Source organism: Mytilus edulis, chromosome 12 (genome assembly GCF_963676685.1).
Source record: "Mytilus edulis chromosome 12, xbMytEdul2.2, whole genome shotgun sequence".
In the NCBI taxonomy this organism is placed as follows: domain Eukaryota; kingdom Metazoa; phylum Mollusca; class Bivalvia; order Mytilida; family Mytilidae; genus Mytilus; species Mytilus edulis.
Window position 1 is genome coordinate 69,333,087 of NC_092355.1, and position 5,844 is coordinate 69,338,930.

The window sequence follows — 5,844 nt, forward strand, 5'->3', positions numbered from 1 at the left end:
TTAGAATTTAGAAGAAAAAATCAGTTCCAATTACTTTACTATATATAATAGCAGATTTTTCTATATTTTTTACTGATCAAAATTTACATATACAAATATCGGTGGATAGGAGGTTATCCAACTCATCGGAGAAATATTTTTATGAGATTGAAAATGAAACATCATTGTCTACGTTTCTTCGTTCCCCGTTTTTAACAGTCTCTTCGTAAATATAACTCTGCATTTAATTCAAGTAAATTTAATCTTTTACCTTGTTTGCCTTGGACTTACATTCATGATTTAAGATTCTGTTTGGACAAATGCTCAAACGAAAATTGTACAGTGGATGAATTATGGGATATCATAGTAATGAACACAGTGTTGTTAAACGCAAGAAAACTATGTACATTTGCACCTCGAGATTTGCACTGAGGTCTCAGATTTGCATTATCTCGTTGCCAAACTTATCCATAACGATAATGAATAATATCTGGGAGTCTGGAACGTCAGAAAAATATACTCGATCTGAACATGAATGAAATATTTGCCACTGGACGTAAGGCTACAAACAAAACCAATCATTTTCCTTCTTCAAATTATATTAACAGTATAGTCAGTATACCTTTCCAAGAAGAGAACTTCTCATACATGTACTTTTCATTTTAAAATAAAGTATATGAATCAGTGATGTGAGTGTTGGATGATGCCCTTAAATAGTCCTGTTTAAAAAAAACCATCATGAACTACTGACTAAATAAAAATTCACTTTTTGTGACGGTTCATTATTTAATAATTTAAGTTTGGATGTAATGGGTCTTCTGTCGTTATTGTGTTATCAGCGCCCATAGACATAAGTTAGTCATGTTTGTTCAATTTCCAATATTGCAGTTATTTATATATACTACAGTAAAAAAAATATAACCAAAGTACTGTTCAACTATATAGACTCACATAAAAAAGCAAATATGGTCAGTTTTGGTTGATGCGGTCAAAAGATTTTATTATACAACTCAGTTTGAAGTATGAAAACTACTGATATTTGTTTACGATTCAATACTTTGAATAAAAAGAGGACATGCTGGCACTATAAATTCATGCGAACAAAATTTTGAGGTCTTTGTTATCCAATATTGCTATAACTTGTATATATTACAGTCCCTCTTGACCTAAAATTATAACTGAATTACTGTACAGCTATATAGATTTGCAGAAAGAAAGAGCAAATAAGTTCAGTTTAGATTGATGCGGTCAAAAGATTTTATTACACGACTCAGTCTGAAGTATGAAAACTACTGATATTTGTTTACGATTCAATACTTTGAATAAAAAGAGGACATGCTGGCACTATAAATTCATGCGAACAAAATTTTGAGGTCATTGTTTTCCAATATTGCTGTAACTTGTATATTACAGTCCCTCTTGACCTAAAATTATAACTGAATTGTTGTACAGCTATATATAATTTACTCTTTATAAGATATCTTATCAACTTTAAAAGATAGCTTTTATACTTTATAAGATATCTTATTAATTCAATAAGATATATTATACACTTAAGAAGATATATTATAAACGAAATGAAAAAAAAAGAAACGAACAATAACAATATAATATGCCCCCTTTGAAAGGGACAACAAAGTACGTCCTATAGCAGATGCACGACTATTAAACAAGAGGGGATCCTAAGACCGACCCGGGGATCCAATAAACCGCCCAGGGTATCGTATAGAACACCCTGATATAGATACATGAACAACGAACAGGGGATCCTATAGACCGCCCTGGGGATCCTATAAAACGCCCTATAGCAGATACATGAATATTGCACAACAGGTGATCCTATAGACCCAACAGGGGATCCCATAGAACGCTCCCTATTAGATACATGATTACTTAACAACGGGATCCTATAGAACACCCTATAGCAGATACACAATTATAAATTAAACCACAGAATCCTGTAGAACGCCCTTCAATAGATACATTATGAACAAACAACAGGGGTCCTACAGACCAACCTAGAGATTCTATGGACCGACCCGGGGATCTTAAGGAACGCCCTATAGCAGATGCACGATTATCAAACAATACCAACCAACAGGGGAACATATAGACGGCCCAGAGGATCTTACAGAACGTCGTATACTAGAAACATAATGAACAAACAGCAGGTTATTCTAAAGACCGCCCCGGAGATCCTATAGAACGCCCTTCAACATGCAAATACACGACTATTACACAACAGGGGATCCTATAAAACGCCCTCTAGTATATACGTAAAGTAGATACATGTTTAAAAAAACAGGGGAACCTATAGAAGGTTCTATCCTAGATGCATACAAATCAAACAGGGGATCCTGAAGAATATATAATGCTCAGACAACAGGAGATCATGTAGATGGGCCTATAGTATAAACATGAAAAACAATCAACAGGGGATCCTATAGAACGTCCTATGATTGATATATAATGTTGAGAAAACAGGGCATTCTGCAGACCGCCCAAGGGATCATAAACGCCCTATTATATATACATAATAAACAAAGAACAGGGGAGCCTATAGAATTTCCTATCTCAGATGCATATTTTTTTTTAACAAAAGGGGATTCTGTAGACCGCCCTATAGTAAAAATATGAAAAATAAAGACCAGTGGAACCTATCTCAGATGCATATTTTTTTAACAAAAGGGGATTCTGTAGACCGCCCAGGGAATCCTGTAGAACGCCCGATAGTATAAATATAAAAAAAAAACAATCAACAGGGCCTCCTGTAGACCGCCCCAGGGGATCCGGTAGAACGCCCTTTAGTATATAAATAACAAACAATCAATATAGGGGATCCTATAGAACGTCCTATAGTAGATATATAATGTAGAGACAAAAGGGGATCCTGTAGACCGCCCAGGGGATCCTATTGAACGCCCTTTAGTATATACATGATAAACAATCAAAAGGGGATCATGTAGAACGTTCCATAGTAAATATATAATGTTCAGACAAAAGGGGATCCTGTAGACTGCCTAGGGGATCCTATTGAACGCCCTTAAGTATATAAATGATTAACAGACAACATGGGATCCTATAGAACGTCTTATAGTAGATAAATAATGTTGAGAAAACAGGTGATCCTTTAGAACGCCCTATAGTATAAACATGAAAAACAATCAACAGTGGGTTTTATAGAACGTCCTATAGTAAATATATTATGTTGAAAAACAGGGATTCCTGCAGACCACCCATAGTTTCCCGCAAACCGACTTAGGAATCATATAGAAAGCCCTATAGTATAAACATGAAAAACAATCAACAGGGGATACTATAAAACGTCCTATGATAGATATATAATGTTGAGAAAACAGGGGATCCTGCAGACGGCCCAAGGGATCATAAACGCCCTATAATATATACATAATAAACAAAGAACAGGGGAACCTTTATAATTTCCTATCTCAGATGCATATTTTTTTTAACAAAAAGGGATTCTGTAGACCGCCCAGGGGATCCTGTAGAACGCCCTATAGTATATAAATGAAAAACAAAGAACAGGGCAACCTATAGAATTTCCTATCTCAGATACATATTTTTTTTAACAAAAGGGGATTCTATAGACCGCCCAGGGGATCCAGTAGAACGCCCTTTAGTATATAAATAATAAACAAACAATATAGGGATCCTATAGAACGTCCTATAGTAGATATAAAATGTAAAGACAACAGGGGATCCTGTAGACCGCCCATGGTATCCTGTAGAACGCCTTTTAGTATAAACATGAAAAACAATCAAAAGAACGTCCTATAGTAAATATATTATGTTGAAAAACAAAGATTCCTGCAGACCGCCCAAAGTTTCCTGCAGACCGCCCAAGGGATCATATAGAAAGCCCTATAGTATAAACATGAAAACCAATCAACAGGGGGGTCTTATAGAACGCCATTTAGTACATATATAATGTAAAGACAACAGGGTATCCTTTACACCGCCCAAGGGATCCTTTAGAACGCCCTTTAGTATATACATGATTAACAAACAATAGGGGATCCTATAGAACGTCTTATAGTAGATATATTATGTTGAGAAAACAGGGGATCCCGTAGACCGACCAGGGGATCGTGTAGAACGCCCTATAGTATATACTTGAAAAACAAACAACGGGGGATACTTTAGAACGTCTTGTAGTAGATACATAATGTTGAGAAAGCAGGGGATCACACAGACCGGCCAAGGGATCTCGTAAGAATTCCTCTATTAGATACTTCAAAAACAAACAATAGAGTATCCTATAGAACGTTCTATACTTTATATATAATGTTCAGACAACAGGGGATCCTGTAGAACGTCCTTTGCTATATACATGATAAACAAACAATATAGGAGATCCTATAGAACGTTCTATAACTATAAATATAAGGTTCAGACAACAGGGGATCATGTAGACCGACCAGAAGATCCCGTAGAACGCCCTAATAGAACATGTAGCTTCATTATAAACAAATAACAGGGGAAACGAAGACCAGCACCCCTTCCCCACCGCCACTATCACCCCCCCCCCCCCCTCACACCCTGTAAAGGTAATGTCTCGTTTCTAAGAACGTGTTAGCTTTTTTATCAATTTGCCTACATCAAAGTACTCTATTAAGCAGATAATAAAAATATTATTAACTCCATAGTATATTCAAAGCCATGGGATCACGTGCATGGGACATTTGCAAGTCTTTACAACATAATTAAGGCACCAATACTGTGTGTCATATATACTAGTATGTGAAATATCATATATATCTCAAAAAGGAATATGTATTTGCTTAATGAGGGCACAATGATATATGCTACTGTAATGCGGAACATTTTCCTATTTAAGTTCACGTTGAACGTGAAATAATTTCTGTCATGAACGTTGAAAGAAAAATAAAGACTTTAAGGTGAACCTTTTGTGACTGAGTCACTGTCCTCTTGTATATATGAAGTCTTTGTTTTACTTAATATTCCCTATTTAGTGTGTACACATTTATGATATAAATAATTTACAGCTTTTAGAAAAGTATATATAAAGATATCCTGAACTTTAAAAATGCAAATAAAGGATCAACATCATTGGTCTTATACCGCCTTATCATTTCTTATCACGGAAACAAAATTATATCAATTTCGTTCTTGTCCATGTTGACGATCCCTGTCTAGTGTTTTTTGGTTTTTTTTTGAAAAATACTGAGCACGCAAAATAAGCATTTGAATCACGAAGCACGTATAAAATTTACATAAGCAGAACATATTGAACACCTCGCTGTTTTGCACGACTGAACGTTAAATAAAAAAGTAAAAACACGTTGAACGTGAAATAAAAAAAAAAACCAATCACGTACCACGAAAATAACCCTCTACCACTCTCCATGAAAGTTAATGATTTTGCATCGTTTTTTTAACCCTCTTGCTGCCGGAGGGACACATATGTCCAAACCGGCAGTGCCGGAGGGACACATATGTCCATGGATAAATTTATGCAAGCTTCTTATCAATGCTGTATCTCTTTCAATTAAAATACAGAAGAATAAACAGGGTCATGTTTTTCTCCAATTGGTCCCAAATGTAGTGGTCATTTTGTCGTGACGTCATATATCGAATGACGTGGTTGTTTGGCATGTTACGTCACAGACGTTGAGCTGTCGTATTTTCCGGCATATGAAATGCAACCTTGAAAAACGGTCGGCAGCAAGAGGGTTAAGATAGTTTTACATGTGAAGAAAATTCTATTTTTAGCATTAGTATTTTCCGAATCGTTTAAAAATAGCCTATAAATAGAATATGCATAATTCATGAATCGTGACGTAGGGCGGTCTACGGAATCCCTTCTTCCGCTTACCAACTCAT